The sequence below is a fragment of the Canis lupus genome, chromosome 2 (genome assembly GCF_011100685.1).
Source record: "Canis lupus familiaris isolate Mischka breed German Shepherd chromosome 2, alternate assembly UU_Cfam_GSD_1.0, whole genome shotgun sequence".
Taxonomy (NCBI): domain Eukaryota; kingdom Metazoa; phylum Chordata; class Mammalia; order Carnivora; family Canidae; genus Canis; species Canis lupus.
In genome coordinates this window covers 16,912,255-16,930,287 of record NC_049223.1, presented here as the reverse complement: position 1 = coordinate 16,930,287, position 18,033 = coordinate 16,912,255, and the positions used below count along the sequence as shown (strand labels likewise).

The window sequence follows — 18,033 nt, the reverse complement described above, 5'->3', positions numbered from 1 at the left end:
GACCTCAGTGGCAAAGCTCTCAGTTTTTCCCCATTAAGAATGGCATCGGGTGTGGGCTTTTCATAGATGGCTTTTATGATATTGAGATATGCTCCCCTCCTCCCTGCACTGTGAAGAGTATTGATCCGGAAAGGGTGCTGCACTTTGTCAACTGCTTTTTCTGCATCTCTTGAGAGGATCCTATGGTTCTTATCCTTTCTTTTATTTCTGTAGTGTATCACATTGATTCATCTGCAGATGTCGAATCACCCTTGCAGCCCAGGCATAAAACCCACTTGGACATGGTGAATCATCCTTTAATGTACTGTTGAATCCTCCCAGCCAGTGTCTTGGTGCGAATTTTGTTTGTTTGTTTTTATTTTTTTAATTTTTATTTATTTATTTATGACAGTCACAGAGAGAGAGAGAGAGGCAGAGACACAGGCAGAGGGAGAAGCAGGCTCCATGCACCGGGAGCCCGACGTGGGATTCGATCCCGGGTCTCCAGGATCGCGCCCTGGGCCAAAGGCAGGCGCCAAACCGCTGCGCCACCCAGGGATCCCTTGGTGCGAATTTTGGCATCCGTGTTCATCAGGGATATTGGAGTGTAATTCTCCTTTTGGGTGGGGTCTTGCTCTGGTTTTGCGATCAGAGTAATGTTGGCCTCACAGAGAACACTGGAAGGTTTCCCTTCCATTACTAATTTTTATAAACAGCTCCGAAGAATAGATTAATTCTTCCTGGAATGTGTGGTAGAATTATCCTGGGAAGCCATGTGGTCCTGGACTCTTGGTTGTTGGCAGATATTTGATGACTGCTCCCATTTCCTTGCTGGTTATGGGTCTGTTCAGGTTTCCTGTGTCTTCCTGTTTTCAATTTTGATAGGAAGGGATCCATTTCTTCCAGATTGCTTACTTTGTTGGCATATAGTTGCTCAGAATGTGTTCTTATAGTTGTCTGTATTTCTCTGGTGCTGGTCGTGATCTGTCTTCTTTCATTCACGATCTTATTTCTTTGGGTCCGTTCTCTTTTTGATATGTCTGTCCAGGGGTTTATTGATCTTATTCTGTCAAAGAACCAGCTCCTGATTTCATTGATGTGTTCTACTGTTCCTTTGGTTTCTATTTCATTGATTTCTGCTCTGATCTTTATGAATTCTCTTCTCCTGCTGGTTTTAGGTTTTAATCTTCTGTTCTTTTCCAGCTCCTTTAGGTGTAAGGTTAGCTTGTGTACTTAGGACCTTTCTCATTTCTTGAGAAAGACTTGTATTGCTATATACTTCCTTCTTAGGATGACCTTTGCTACATCCCAGATGTTTTGAGCAGTTGTGTTTCCATTTTCGTTTGTTTCTATGAGGTTTTTAAAACTGTGCTTTTATTCCCTGGCTTGATTCTTTAACCTCCGTGTATTTGAATTCTTTCCAAATTTCCTCTTGTGATCAAGTTTCAGTTTCAAAGCATTGTGGTCTGAAAGTATGCAGGGAATGATCCCAATCTTTTGGTATCAGTTGAGACCTCATTTATGACCCAGTACGTGATCTAGTATGGAACATGTTCCATGTGCACCCGAGAAGAATGTGTATTCTGTTGCTGTAGGATGGAATGCTCTGAAGTTATCTGTGAAGTCCATTTTGTGCAGTGTGTCATTCAAAGCCCTTGTGCCCTTGTGGATCTTCTGCTTAGATGATCTGGCCGTTACAGTGAGTGGTGTGTTAAAGTGCCTATTATTATTGTATGACTATCAATGTGTTCCTTTAATTTTGATATTAATTGGTTCATAAGGGGGCCTGGGTGGCTCAGTCGGTTAAGCCCTTGCCTTTGGTCAGGTCATGTTCTCAGGGTCCTGGGATCAAGCCCTCATCAGGCTCCCTGTTCAGTGGGGAGTCTGCTTCTCCCTCTCCTGCTGCCCTTGCTTCTGTTCTCTCTCTGTGTCAAATAAATAAATAAATGAAATCTTAACAGAAAATCGGTTTATATAGTTGTCTGCTCCTACTTTAGAGGCATTAAAACTTATAATTGTTCAATTTTCTCTTTGGATAGACCCTTTAATTATGGCATAGTGTCTTTCTTCATCTCTTAATGCAGTCTTTGGTTTAAAATACAACTTGTCTGATATCAAGATTGCCACCTCAGTTTTTTTTTAATGTCCTTTAATATGATAAAATGGTTTTCCACCCCCTCACCTTCAATCTGGGGTTGTCTTTGTGTCTAAAAATGAGTCTCTTACAGATAGCATATCGATGGGTCTTGCTTTTTTTTTTTTTTTTTAATCGACTGGGATACCCTGTGTGTTTTGGTTGGGGCATTTGGCTTGTTTACATTCAGAGTAACGATTGAAAGATATGGATGTAGTGCCATTGTATTACGTGTCAAGTCCGTGTTTTGGTGTACTGTGTCTGTTCCTTTCTGGTCTGTGTTACTTTTGGGCTCTCTGTTTGCTTAAAGGTTCCCCTTTACCACTTCTTGCAGGGCTGTTTTAGGGATCACAAATTCTTTTAGTTTCTGTTTGTGCTGGAAGCTTTTTATCTCCCCTTGTATTTTGAATGAGAGCCTTGCTGGATAAAATTCTTAGCTGTAGATTCTTCTCATTGAGCACCCTGAGTATATCATGCCAGCTCTCTCTGGCCTGCTATCTCTTTGGATAGATCCGCTGCCAGTTGAATATTTCTCTCCTTCTTGGTTCAGGGCCTCGTGTTCCAAGCTGCTTTCAGGATTTTCTCTTTGTGTCTGAAATTTGCAAGCTTTGCTTGGAGATATTGACCTATTTTTTATTGATTTTGAGGAAGGTTCTCTGTGCCTCCTGGCACTTGAGTGCCTGTTTCTTTCCCCAGATGAGGGAAGATCTCTGCTATAATTTGCTCAAATATGCCTTCTGCCCCCTCCTTCCCCTCTTTTTCTGGGATCCCCATTATTCTAACATTGTTTTGCTGTGTGGTACGACTCATCTCTCAAATTCTCCTGTCATAGTCCAGTGGTTGTTTCTCTTGCTTTTCCTCAGCTTCTTTATTCTCCATTGTTTTGTCTTCTATATCACTACTTCTCTGTGAAGCCTCATTTATCCTAGCAGTTAGAACCTTCATTTTTTATTGCATCTCACTAAGATTAGCCTTTTTTATCTCAACTTGATTAGATATCAGTTGTTTTATTTCTCCAGAAAGGCATTCTCTAGTGTCCTCTGTGTGTCTTTTAAGCCCAGCTATTATCTTGATGGTCATTATTCTGAACTCTCGCTCCAGCCTCTTCCTTCTATCCATGCTGCTTAGGTTCTGGGCAGTCAGTACTACCTCTTGTTTTCTTTGTGGCGGTGAGTTTTTCCATCTTGTCATTCTGTCCAGAGAAGAAGAGATGAGTGAGAGAACAGAATAGAAAAATATCAAGAATGACCCCAGATAAATACATGCTAAACAAATCAGAAGAGACCCGAAGCCAATTTAAAGGTTAACAAAGGAGATAATAGAATTAGAGAGATCAAGAGAGCAGAGCAGTACACCGATACTATGTGAATTTTGGTCTTTTTGTTAGGAAATTGCATCCCCAAATGGTTAAGAGGAAACCTTGTATATATACAAAAATAAAATTAAATACAAGGAAAGTCTAGAATGTAAGTGTAAAAATGGAAATTAAAAGTCAAAATAAAAAGGATATTATCGGAGATCCCTGGGTGGCGCAGTGGTTTAGCGCCTGCCTTTGGCCCAGGGCGTGATCCTGGAGACCTGGGATCGAATCCCACGTCGGGCTCCCGGTGCATGGAGCCTGCTTCTCCCTCTGCCTATGTCTCTGCCTCTCTCTCTCTCTCTCTTTTTTCTCTCTCTCTCTGTGACTATCACGAATAAATTGTAAAAAAAGATATTATCACCCAGTTGAACAGAACTGAGCAATATACCATATCCTATGTCTTTTTGTTAGAGAAATATATCCCAAAGGAAAAACAAGCAGGACTTACATGTATATAGAAATAAAGTTAAGTACGGTGAAAGAATAGAATGTAACTCTGAAGGTGAAAGTTAACCAAGACTTGCAGAAAGTGGTCACTTTTCTATTTGTAGAAATGCTGCAATTCTTTCCTTAGATCTCTGGTTGATTTCACAGGTGTTCAGAATGATTTGAAAGCTCTCTGGCTGAATTTCTGGGATCAGACAAAACTATGTTCTCCTCTTGCTCTGCCATCTCTGACTCAAGTGGCTTACATTTTCTTCCTGCATTTTCTAGTTATAAAATATATCATTCATACAAAAATATATGTCTGACTTCATGAAGAATAAAATGAGCAATTTCACTACTCAGATTTTTAAAAAAGTCTTTCCGATGTCTCTGAAGCTCCCACCTGGCTTCCTTTCTGCTTATTTGCTGAGTATTTAAGTTTTGCTCTGATCCGCCAAAACTTTTCTGTCATTTAACTTTGTTTCTCTGAATTGTTTGGCATCCTTCACTTTCCTAAGAGTGTACTAGCCAAGGTATTAGATTTTTGTTTAAAACAGTCTCATAGGCCATCATCATACATTCCCTCTCTGCTGATTTCCTTTCTTCTACAGCTCTGCCTCTTCCTTCTTCCTCTGAATTCAAACTTTATAAATATTTTTCTTTCCTGTTTCTCTTTCTGTTTTGAATGATCTCCTTTGATGTTTTTTGTCTGTATTTTCTTTCCTTCTTTTAGACTGTGGTAGGTGGGTACCAAAATGTATTTTTGTGTCTTTATGAAACATTAATAGATGAGGATGCTTTTCTTCCTCACCGTGGATTACTAGCCTCTACTACCTAATAATAGATTAATTTTTATATTCACATACTGGAAATAGATATTAATAATAACTTACAAGAACTCTTAATATAGTTACCCTGTTAACTCTTTAACTGCCATATGTGTCATAAAGATCTTTTCCATATTTTTTTACTTAGCAATGTAAGTTAGTTGGTATTCTCTCAAACAATGAGAGATTGGAACAAATGAGATATCATAAGTATAGATTTGTTTATGTGATAGAACATATTATCTATTTAAATAAGTATTAAATATTTCTTCTTAAAGGACCTGACTTACTCATTCTATACCTTCTGCAGGCTTAAGAACCACTTAAACATGTTAAGAAGGATGTTAAGTAAATATGAAAATGGAGAGCTTCCTTTCTATGGGGATTTAAAAACCAGTCAAACGGAAATGGAAATTCAGATTAATATGCTAAGACAGAAGGTAATTTTTAATTAGTTTTGGGACTCTAAAATTATTGGGAAATAAATCCCTCTGTGCTTTGAGCAGTAAAATACAGATTTTCCTATTAATCTTACATACTTGATATATATTTTTGGTAATAACTTTATTGAGATATAATGAACATAAGATGCATATTCAAAGACTACCACAATCCATTTTAGAACATTTTGTCACCGTAAAAATAAACCCTATGCCCTTTAACTGGCACCTCATGCTAGTTTCCCCCTCCCTATTCTTCTTAGCCATAGGTAGTCACCGTTCTAGTCTCTGTCTCTATCGATTTGCTGCTGATTTTGGACAGGTCATCTCAATGGAATCACCAAATATTTGATCCTTTGTGACTGCCTTCTTTGGTTTAGCATGTTTTTAGATTTATTTTGTGCCATGTGTCAGAACTTTATTATTTTTTTATTTCTGAATACTATCCCACCATATGGACAGCCCACATTTTATTTATGTATTTATCATTTGGTGGACGTTTGAGCTGTTACACTTTTTGGCTGTTGTTAATAATGCTGTTGTGAATACGCATGTACAAGCTTTTGCGTGAACATTTCACTTCTCTTGGGAATATACTTATAAATGGAATTGTTAGTTCATATGTTAAAGGACCTTTAACATTTTTGGTTTAAACCTTTTGAGGAACTGCCAGACTATTTTCCAAACTGGCTGCACCATTTTACATTTATGTCACCAGTGTTTGAGGATTCTCATTTTCCCTGATTCTTGTCAATGTTTGTCATTATCTGTTGTTTTTGTTATAGCTATCCTATTGGGTGTAAAATGACACGTTGTAGGGGTATTTTCATTTGTTTCAAATTTTTATTTGAATTCTCGTTAGTTGACATATCATGTAATATTGGTGTCAGGAGTAGAATTTAGTGATTCCTCACTTAAATACCCAGGGCTCATCAGTACAAGTGCCTTCCTTAATACCCATCACTCATCTAGCCCCCCCTGCCCACTTCGACAGCAACACTTAGTTTATTCTCTATGGTTGAGAGTCTCTTATGGTTTGCCTCTCTTTCTCTCCTTTTTTTCCACCTTCCCCTATGTTCATCTGTTGTTGGTTTTTTTTTCTCTTAATTCCACATAGGAGTGAAATCATATGGTATTTGTCTTTCTCTGACTTATTTCACTTAGCATAATACACTTGTTGAGTTCCATCTGTCTTGCGGTTTTAATTTGCATATTTCTTAGAACTAGTGATGTTGAGCATCTCACCTTTATATGTGGTCATTATTCATTTCTATATCTTGCTTAAAGAACTAATCATTTATTTTGCCCATTTTTATATTGGACTGTCTTTTCATTATTGTAAGAGTTCTATCTATATCCTAACTACAGACCCCTTATCAGGGATATGATTTTCAAATATTTTATTCATCACCTTGCCTTTTCACTTTTGCTTGATGGTTACATTTGAAGCATAGAAGCTTTTATTTTTTAGATTTTGATGAAATCCTTAATCTGTTTCTGTCTTTTGATGCCATATTTAAGAAACTGTTGCCAAATGCAATCACGAACATACACACCTGTTTTTTCTATGAGTTTTATAATTTTAGCTCTTAATATTTCATGTTAAGTTTGTACATATGTTGTGAGGTAGAGGTCTAATTTTATTACTTTGTGGATATCCATTTGTCTCAGTACCATTTGTTAAAAAGACTATTCTTATTCCATTTTAGTGTCTCGACACCCTTGTTGAAAATCAATCCACCATAATTTGAGAGTTTATTTTTAGATTCTCAATTCTAATACATTGACCTATATGTCTATCCTTAGGCCACTACCAAATCAAATTTTATGAGAATTCTTTCCTAGTCCTCTTGCAAATTACCACTCATTTATATTACAATTATGTAATAAGTCAATGTAGTAGAACCTAACTTTACTCCTGTAGAGACTTATACTTTTTGAAGGAGCCTTTTGCCAGCTTATGTCTTGCTGACTACCTGACACAATGAGAAGCCAGGCTCAAAAAGATAGAGTCCCGTTTCTCTTCTCCAGTAATACCTGTAGTTTCTCACTCAGTGCCTCCCGCATCCATTTCCATCGTCTTGGTTGTAGGATCCACTGTCTACTATGTACTTCGTTGTGTTTTATTAACTTGTTATAATGCATAGACTCACCCATAGATTTCACCATCTAGGATATAAAGGATTAACTCTGGGTTATCAGCCTTCCTGTTTGGAAGTCTTGCTAATCCATCATCTTAAAGTTCACAATTAGATACTCTTTTGACCTGGTTCTTGTGCATACAAGACTGGCGCCGATCCCGTTCTTGGCACAGATCCTACATTCTTGGAAAACAGAGTTGCCTGTATCCATCTTCTTTTACTGAAATAGAAAGATATGCATAGCTGTACTTTGATAGGTCAATACATAATTAATAGAATAAACATTTCATTACATTATGTCAAGAATACACCTGTAAAATATCTTGTTGCATTTAATTGAATTATCAGGGAAGCCCGGGTCCTCAGTGGTTTAGCACTGCCTTCAGCCCAGGGCGTGATCCTGGAGACCCAGGATTGAGTCCCACGTCAGGCTCCTTTCATGGAGCCTACCTCTCTCGCTGCCTGTGTCTCTGCCTCTGTCTCTCTGTGTGTGTCTCTCATGAATAAATAAATTAAATATTTTTAAAAATAATCAAATTATCAGAGACAAATAGTAGGCGAGCAATTTGAATCACAAAAAAATTTCAAAGTGAACCTATATGATATGGAGAAGCATTCTAGTACATATAAAGATGAGATAGTCTTACTACCTCCCCTGAAAAATAAGCTTGCAGTAAGATAAAGGAGAAATTATATTTAATTTAAGTGTGCCAAAGACAATACATTTGTTTCGCTAATGAAAAGATTAGAAATTATTCCATAACGTTCTCCTTATTTCATCACTGATGAAGGGAGAATGAAGATTATTGATTTAAAAGCACTCAGTGCTGCCTCTTTCTTTTAGAATTGCAGTTACTTGAATTCAGATAAAAGGTTCCGTTTTGCTTATTAAACTTTTACTAGTTGTTCAGCTGTTATACTTCAAATCACATGTCTCTCTGCTTGCCAGTCGTTTTTCTCCCCTAACATGAGGGGAAATTTAAAAGAGGAGTTCTTGTCTAGTTTTAATAATTTGTAATTGAAGGGATTCTTTAGAAAAAATGTCTTAGAGAAAGGAAGATGGTGGCAGGGTAGGAGGAGCCTAGACTCACCTCATCCCACTAATACAACTAGATACCTATCAACTCATCCTACATACCCCAGAAATCTACCTGAATACTGACAGAACAAAGGTCACAACTAAAGAGAGAGGATAGGCCACTTTAAAGAAAGTCGGAAGTACAGAGATATAGTTTAGAAGAGAAAGAGATCCTATCTGCAGCAGATGGGAGGGAGTAGTGGTCCCAGCGAAGGGCAGGAGAGAACACCTGGGAATGCACGTAGCCACTGGCTTGGAAAAGGAGAGTGGCTGAATTTCCTGAGTTCTTGCAACTATGGAGGTCTTAAAGCCTGGAATTTTAAAGGTTATTGGGCTTGGCTACGGTAGAATGTGTAGGGCACTATACTTGGAGAGAGGCACACAGAACGGAACCAGCTGGCTGGTGCCATTTCCCTCCCCTGGCCCTGAGCACAAACACAGAGCCACCTGTGGGAATCAGTGCCACTCTGACACCAGCTGCCTAACTTGCTTACACCAGCCACCACCCGTTTGCACTCCAGGGGAACTGCCCTTTTCAATCATGCTTGCCTCAGTTCCAGCACAGCAAGCCCTTCCCCCAGAAGACCAGTACAAACCCCTGTGGACACCATGTGTCCCGACCAGAGTTTTGCAGGGTCTCAGTTCCAGTGGAGTGTGACAGGTCTCATTTCACAAGCTAGTTCAAACCTGCTAGATTCAGGCCAAGTACCAAACACTGCCCACAGCAGATACTGAGAGCCTATCTCTCAGATGACTGGCCTGAGGGATAGAGGAGCCAGAACCCAGTAGCAGAGTGCATGCCACACACCCTGGAGACCCTCCCTCAAGCACCAGGCCCTGGGCACTACGGGACCATTTTCAGTGGTCCATTACTTTCAGGAACAAGTGACATAACTGGCTTTTCTAACCCAGAGAAACTGTCAGAGACCTAGACAAAATGAGAAGACAGAGGAATTTATCTCAAATGAAAGAACAGGATAATGCCACAGGGCCAGAGATCTAAGTGAGAGAGAGAGAAATAACGTGCCTGGTGGAGGATTTAAAGCAGTGACCATAAGGATGTTCAGTGGACTTGAGTAAAGAATGGAAGACATCAAAAAAAAAAAAAAAAAAAAAAAAAAAAGAATGGAAGACATCAGTGAGACCCTTACAACAGAGATAGAAGAGTTTAAAAAGAATCTGAGATGAAGAGTGCAATAAATGAAATTAGAATACAGATATGGAATATTCTCTAGACTAGATCATACATTAGGCCACAAAACAGGCCTTAGGAAGTACAAAAAGATTGAAGTCCTACCATGCACCTTTCCTGACCACAATACTATGAAACTAGAAGTGGACTACAAAAAACTGTCTGAAAAGACCACAAATACATGGAGGTGAAATAACATCGTACTATCAATGTGTGGGCCAACCAGGAAATAAATGAAGAAATTTCAAAATACATGGAAACAAATGAAAATGAAAACACAATTGTCCAAAACCTTTGAGATGCAGCCAAAGTGATTCTAAGAGGGAAGTATATATAGCAATACAGGCCTACCTCAAGAAGCAAAAAAAAAAAAAAAAAAAATCTCAACACAAACTAACCTTACACCTAAAGAAGCTAGAAAAAGAACAACAAATGAAACCTAAAGCCAGCAGAAGGAAGGAGATAATAAAAATTAGAGGAAAAATGGGGGTCCTGGGTGGCTGAGTTGGTTAACTGACCAACTCTTTGATTTTGGCTAAGGTCACGTTCTCAGGGTCCTGGGATTGAAGCCTGCTTCAGCCTCCAACCTCAGTCTACTGGTGGATTCTCTCTCTCCCTTTTCCTCTGCCCCTCCCCCCGCCCCAATAAATAAATCTTTAAAAAAACATTAGAGTGGAAATAAATGATATAGAAACTAAACACAAATAAAAATAGAACAGATCAACAGTAGCTGGTTCTTTGAAAAATTTAATAAAATTGATAAGGCTCTAGCCATAGTTCTCAAAAAGAAAAGGGAAAGGACCCAAATAAAATCACACATGACAGAGGAGAATAACCAACACTGCAGAAATCCAAACAATTATAAGAGAATATTATGAAAAATATATGTCAACAAATTGGACAACCTAGAAGAAATGGATAAGTTCCGAGAAACATATAAATTGCCAAAACTGAAGCAGGAAGAAAGTAGAACAGAATGCTAACCAGCCAAGAAATTGAATCACTCATCCAAAAACTTGGAACAAACACAAGTCCAGGACCAGATGGCTTCAGAGGCAAATTCTACCAAGCATTTAAAGAAAGAGTTAGTATGCGTTCTTCTCAAACCGTCCCATAAAACAGAAGAGGAAGGAAAACTTCCAAATTCATTTGATGAGGCCAGCATTACCCTGACACCAAGACCAGATAAAGACACCACAAAGAGAATTACAGGCCAATTTTCTAGTGCAAAAATCCTTAACAAAATAGTAGCAAACTGAATCTAACAATACATTAAGAAAATCACCGCCATGATCAAATGGGATTTATTCCTGGGTTACACGGGTGATTCAGTATCTGCAAATCAATCAGTGTGATGCACCATATTAATAAAAGAAAGAAGAATCATCATCATTTCCATAGATGTAGGAAAAGCGTTTGATGAAGTACAATATCCATGCATGATAAAAACCCTCCACAAAGTAGGTTTAAGAGGGAACATACCTCAACATAATAAAGGGAATATATGAAAAAATGCACAGATAATGTCTTCCTAAATGGGGAAAAACCAAGAGAAAAAGTTCATGTCTGGTGTTGTTGATGCTGGCTGTTGCCTAGATTTATAGTTAGGGCAGGCAGCCAAAATGCTTACACTGGCACACCTGGACTCTCTTTGTGGCCTGAGCCTCCTCACAAGAGGAGGGGCTAAATTCCGAGTAAGCAGGCTGAGATACAGAACAGGGCAGAAGCTGTGTTGCCTTTTGTAGCCTAGCCTTGGAATACACACAACATCACATTGACCATATTCTGTTCGTTAGTAGCAAGTCACTAAGGTTAGCCCACAGTCTTTTTGTTTTGTTTAGTTTTAATGGAATACTGGAACACCTATGAACACATGAAGAACGCAATTTTTAGTGTAATTTACCCACTGGCCACAGTGTTCGATATTCCTTTCACATGAAAAATGCACTCACCTCCTCCCAGTACCTCCGACAAATCTCAGTTATCATGGCATCGGGTTCAGGATGGAGTCCAAGATCTTGCCATCTTAAACAGATGCAGCGGGGATAAGGTGCCAGGGTTTTGTTGTCTAAATTTTAGTCCCTGGAGTGCAGGTTCTCTCAATAGGAATGAAGACTTGAGAACTAAAGAGAACAGTTCTCTACTATTGAAAACACAACATTCTGGTTACTTGCTAAAGACTCTTCCATTCAGAAAGAAGATGGAAGTCACACTAGACCATACCAGGTTTGAAATGCAGCCTGATGCATGCTGTCCATTTTTCAGTCAGACTTAGTCTGAAACCATGGAAATTTTTCTCCATGGCTCTTTGCTGTCTATCCTCTCTGAGCTCTTGGTTCTGTCCAATGACCTGTGTTTGCAGTTGTGTTTTCAGCCTGCTGCCTCCCTGTGGGGACTTCTAAGACCCAAAGGCCTATTTTCAGTCCGTGCTATCTAGGTCTCTTTTAGTCCAAGCTCGCAAACAGTGGTTTTGATGCTATAATTTTCTTAACTTCTTGAGTTTTTCTGTGAGAATCAATGGATTGATTTTATGTCAGTAGAAAAGCCAGTCTCCCGGATCTTTTTGAGATAAACTTTTCAACTGGGCTCTCCTGTGAAGCTCATACTCTTAAGATCCTTAAAGAAATTTGAGGCATACCTGAAATCCTTCTGAGGTCTTAACAAAAGGTTTTATAATCTTGGCTTCATCCATAGGCCATGTTTTCCTGGATTTGCTCTTGACCCAGGATGCATTTCTTTATTTTAGCATTATTTGACATTTCAGCATATGGAAAGGCTATAAATGTGGAGAAAAGATTTGCACCCAGTTTGTCTGGGTCTTTCATACTGCATAGACCTTGTTTAGTTTATCTTTTGTGTCCCGTTTTACTTTCAAGTGGTTTGTGGCACGAGTTCCTTTTCCTCTAGTGTCATTTTCTTCACTTGCCTGGAACCTTTACTGTCAGCCTCTTCAAGGGCCATCAGGTTTCCATTAACAGTCTGTTGGAAGCCCTTTTGGTTTTCATTCTTACTCTTCCCTACATCCTTTCAGTTTCTACCTCCCTCTCGGTTCAAAGGAGGTTCAGGTTTAAATATTTTAATGTCAGCACCCCATGTTTAATATCAGTTTCTGTGCCAGTTATTTATTGCGGCATCATAAACCACCTGAAAACCTAGTTGCTCAAAACAGCATTTATTTGGTTCACAAGTATTTAGTTTAGGCAAAGCCGAGTAAGGCCAACTCATTTCTTCTTCATTTGGTGTCAGCTGAGATGACTGGAAGCTGGGGACTAGAATCATCTAAAATCATGTTCATGCAAATGTTTAGCTGTTGAGGCTGGCTTTTGGCAAGGACGTTAGCTGGGTCAGTCTCAGCTGAAATGTCTACATGAAGACACACCAGGTGGTCTGGGCTTCCCACAGCAGCTAGATTCTAAGGGTTAGTTTCCCTAGAAGAAGAATGTCAATGGAAGCTATATCACATTTTTTAACCTAGCCTTAAAAAAATCACACAGCAGTTCTGCCGAATTCTATTCACTGGAAACCAATTACTAAGGTCAGCACATTTTAAGGGGTGGGATTATCATGGGAGAAGTGTCAAAAAATTTATAAAACCACCACATCCACTTACCCTGTCTTATCAATCATATCCAGAAGAAAGAAGTTCTTCCCAACTCAGAATCACTGAAACCCTGTCAGGTTTTTCAGTGGTGGTTTTTGGTGCTTAGTATGTTCCCTTGTTTTGTGGGAGTAACAGAGGATTATAAGATAATACTATTCAATTAGGTGGTTTTTTTTTTGTCCGAAAGTATATGTTTCATCTCACTAAATTTTTATACTGAGAGGTGTGGTTTCTTAATCCTGAGAATCATTTCTCCTGGGAATGCAATTCAAATTAATGTAAGTCATTTGTAATTCAGAAAAAGGCTTGTGGCTTAGAATCAGTATTTATAGATTCAATAATTAGAGTCTTATTTTCAAGGTCTTCTCTTAGGAAGCATTTATTGGTTCAGACCTACATAAGTCAATATGATATTACTAAAACTTTTTAAAAATTAATGGGAGTATTCATTGGGACACTCGAGTGGCTCAGTGGTTTGTGTATCTGTCTTTGGTTCAGGGCATGATCCTAGGGCCTTGGGATCGAGTCCTTCATCGGGCTCCCTGTGGAGCTTGTCCCTCTGCCTATATCTCTGCCTCTCTCTATGTGTCTCATGAATAAATAATTTTTAAAAATTATGGTGTGTTAGGATGGGGGAAGGGGCCAGAGACTTTCTTTTCTTTTTTAAAATTTTATTTGAATTCAATTTGCCTATATAAGAGACTTTATACTAAGAGGTGACTGACAGTTATTTTATGGAGGAAATATCTGAAGCAGTCATAGAAAAATAAAAGCATAAAATGAAGTACAAATGTTGTGTGGCAAAGACAATGATAGCAGAGATCTTTTTTAATAACTCCTAGTGGTTTTAACACTGTTCTTAATTTTCTAAATGCTTCAGGGTTCCACATTCTAAGACTCTGCTACAATATAGATTATATTTTATTGCAAATGAATTTATTTTAAAATGGGAGCACCTGGCTGACTCAGTCAGTAGAGCATATGACTCTTGATCTTGACGTTATGAATTCGAGCCTACGGTTCAGTACAGAGACTTAAACATAAAATGTTTTTTAAAATGTTGGTTATAGTTTTGAGTTAAACTAATTTCATTCCATTTCCAAACTGTATTGTTCTATTCATGCAGATTGGTGATCTTAGAGCAAGATTGGAAACTGAATCTTCAAGATGTATAGACCTGGATGCAAAAAATCAAGTTCTTCAACAGGAGTTATTATCTATGAAAGCAACAGAGAGGGAATGTGAAAAACTAAAACAGATTAAAAAGAACTTGGAAGAAAAAGTAGTAAACCTCAGAAGTCATGCAGAAGTCAATGTGGTACAAGGCATTCAAGTAGAAAAGTATTATAAATGGGAGATTGACCAGAGAGTAAGATTGATTGTAGAAGAAAGATTAAAAGAAGTCAATCTATTTTTACAGATTAGTTTATTGGTCTGTGATACGCTTTCATTTATTTCATTACAAATTACACTTTGGTTATATGCATTGTGTAGGTTTCCTCTGCTTCCTTTACAGCAATCTGTTTGGTATATTTCTGGAGGCATTCGTTCCTCCCTGTAAAGATTTCAGTTTTCATCATTATTCTCACTAAATTGATCTTTCAGAATGATTTATGACCAGTATGTGTGAAACAAGACTATTTTTTTGAGATTTTATTTATGTGTTCAGGAGACACACAGAGAGAGGAAGAGAGAAGCAGAGACACAGGCAGAAGGAGAAGCAGGCTCCATGCCAGGATCACACCCTGGGCCGCAGGCAGGTGGTAAACCGCTGAGCCACCCAGGGATCCCCTGAAACAAGACTATTAAGAGGAAAAGAAAAAATTGTGATTTAAAACTTTTACCATGGGGAAAAAAATAAAATAAAATAAAACTTTTACCATGGAGATTCCTGGGTGGCCCAGTGGTTTTAGCACCTGCATTTGACCCAGGGCGTGATCCTAGAGTCCCAGGATCGAGTCCCACATCGGGCTCCCAGGGTGGAGCCTCCTTCTCAGCCCGTGTCTCTGCCCCCCTCTCTCTCTCTGGCTTTCATGAATAAATAAAATAAAATCTTTAAAAATAAATAAATTTAAAAAAATAAAACTTTTACCATGGAGTATCTGGGTGGCTCAGTTGGTTAAGCAGCAGACTCTTGATCTCAGCTCAGGTCTTGGTCTCAGGTTTGTGAAATCAAGCCCTGCATTGGGCTCCATGTTCCATTCCTAGGTTATTCTTCCTTTTTGAAGATTTCATTTATTTATTTATTTATTTCCTTATTTATTTATTGAACATGAGCAGGGGGATTGGCAGAGGGGGAGAGACAGAGAGACAGAATGAATCCTGGGTAGACTCCATACTGGGTGCGACACAGGGCTTGGCCTCAGGACCTCTGACTGAGAACATGCTCTGAGCAGAAATCAAGAAACAGGTTATTCTCAAGTTGTATTATGCACTTTTTAAAATTTTTAATTGATTCTCTTGTTCTTTGAAGTATCAGATTGCATGAGTACTAATATAAGAATGATTAAACTTTATTTTTATCATTCAGATTCAATTCAGGTGACATTGGTGATAAATATTTTACACTTCAGCTTTTTTTACACATTTAAAATTTCTCTCTGAATCATTGAGTCCCAACTGAAGGAAAGAAATATACTATAATTACTCAAGTTTTAGCTGTTTTAAAACTGTGCTTTTAATTTGCTTTAGAGACAAGCAGCATCTCAAGAAAACTTAGAGCAGTTAAGAGCAAGTCATGATGCTTCAATAAGAAGTCAAGTGGCACTCAGAATTAAAGAGCTGGAATCTGAACTTCAATCCCAAATAAGAAATTCTCAGGAACTTAAAATAGAATTGGAAAAGTACAGGCAACTCTACCTAGAAGAATCAGAAATGCGAATGTCATTGACAAAAAAAACTGAGCAAGTAAGTTAAAACAGAATCAATGAAAATAGATTTAGCTTATTGATTTGCCTCTAAAGCATAATTTTTATGGAGATGGGTTCATGAGATTAGTAGGAAGTGAAAGCCAACTGGATAGTATAATTTTGGAAAATAACGTTTGTAAATAAACTTACCATTTTATGTTCATCCAGGATAGTTTGCCTCTCTCCTCTTTCTGTGTGTGTGTGTGTGGGGGGGGTATATGATTTTACTTTTTCCCGTTAATATTTTCAGTTACTCTATCTTGTTGTCTTTACAAACTAATTGTTTAAAACTTTATAATTTAGACAGCATATTATTTTTTTAAAGTTGATATATTTTATTTAACACAATGCGTCAAAAAATATCCTTTCAACTTGTGATCAATATAAAATTATTACTGAGATATTTCATATTTTTTTCATTCGAAGTCTTAAAAATCCAGCATGTATTTTACAATTATGGTATATTTCAATTAGAACACTAAATTTTCATTGGGAATACGTGTCTATATTTAAACTTCATAAAATTTATAGTGGAAAGAGCAGATTCACATACCTGCATCTTTACAACCCTACTTAAAAGGTGTTTTGTTTTGTTTTGTTTTGTTTTTTTTGGAGTTCAATTTGCCAACATGTTGCATAACAATTTGCCAACATATGACATAACAACCAGTGCTCATCCCATCCAAGTGTCCCCCTCAGTACCCATCACCCAGTCACCCCAACCCCCTGCTCACCTCCCTTTCCACCATCCCTTGTTTGTTTCCCAGAGTTAGGTGTGTCTCGTGTTTTGTCACCGTCACTGATATTTTCACTCATTTTCTCTCCTTTCCCTTTATTCCCTTTCACTAATTTTTATATTCCCTAAATGAATGAGACCATATAATATTTGTCCTTTTCCGATTGATTTATTTCACTCAGCATAATACCCTCCCCTCCAGTTCCATCCACGTCGAAGCAAATAGTGGGTATTTAGACAGCATATTACTATAAAATTTTTTGTCAGAATTACGCTAAATAGAAATATTAATGAGTTCATTTTTGGAAGATTACCTTTAACCCAAAAGATCAGGTGCCAATACTATACATCCTGGCAGGTTGGTAAATTAACTTTCTTGATTGTGTCTTTGGTATTATTACTAGAGAGCCTGAGGGTGGGGGAAACCTTTGTAGGTTTTCTACTTTATATAAAAGTATACATGTGAAACAGAGAAAGATTCACACTGGGGTGAAAGGCAGTATAAATCCCAACATGGCTAAAAATAGCATCATGGTGGGCATGAGGGGGTGTGTGGAAGACAAAAAGGGCAGATTCTACTTCCAGGGCCTTGGTAAGTGTGTTATCAGCTAATTGCCTCTGGAGCTGTTTCGGTCCTTCTGATCACTGCTCTGCCGTCTACTTGGCCCCTAGAGGTTGTTGGTCTGAGGTATTCCTCGGTGCAAAACCCTCAATTTCTCTGAGGCAATGAGTAAAATGTACAAGAGTGGTGAAAGCACATCCTTGAAAATGTCTTTGAGGGATGGTTTATTTTTATGTTCTGAACTGGTTTACTAAATACAAATATGTGTAATGGCATTCTCCAGAATCTTGTAATTACAGCCATTCCAGAAGGTAGCAAGTATTACCTGTCAATCCATGTACATCACTGTCAGCCATTTCTTTCCCTCCCCTAATTTGAATTTCTTGTTAGTTAGTTATCCCTGGAATCATATATACTCCTTTGGAATAATTTTAAACCTATAAATATATATAGTAGCTCTGCTCTGTCACATTTTCAGTGTTAAAACACTGTTTACTGGCACATTCTGTTTGCTATTATGGAAACTTAAAAAAATGCAGGTCATGCAGGAATGATTTGGGTAGAAATAAAATACTAAGCACTTGTGTTGTGTAATCTTCACAGGACTAATGAGAGGCTGGCAGGTATCACTACCAAATATCTGGTGGA

General features: G+C 38.1%; 1 protein-coding gene across 9 annotated transcripts in view; it reads left to right on the top strand.

Moving 5' to 3' along the window:
• Positions 1 to 14,594, top strand: part of LOC119869194 (coiled-coil domain-containing protein 144B-like) — a 155,104-nt gene extending 140,510 nt beyond the window's left edge. For all 9 annotated transcript variants that reach the window (XM_038529935.1, XM_038529933.1, XM_038529934.1 and 6 more), the window contains 2 exons: positions 5,037 to 5,166; positions 14,305 to 14,594. The gene's annotated coding sequence lies outside the window, so the exon portion shown is untranslated. The remainder of the gene's footprint in view (positions 1 to 5,036; positions 5,167 to 14,304) is intronic.
• The last annotated feature ends 3,439 nt before the right edge of the window (positions 14,595 to 18,033 follow it).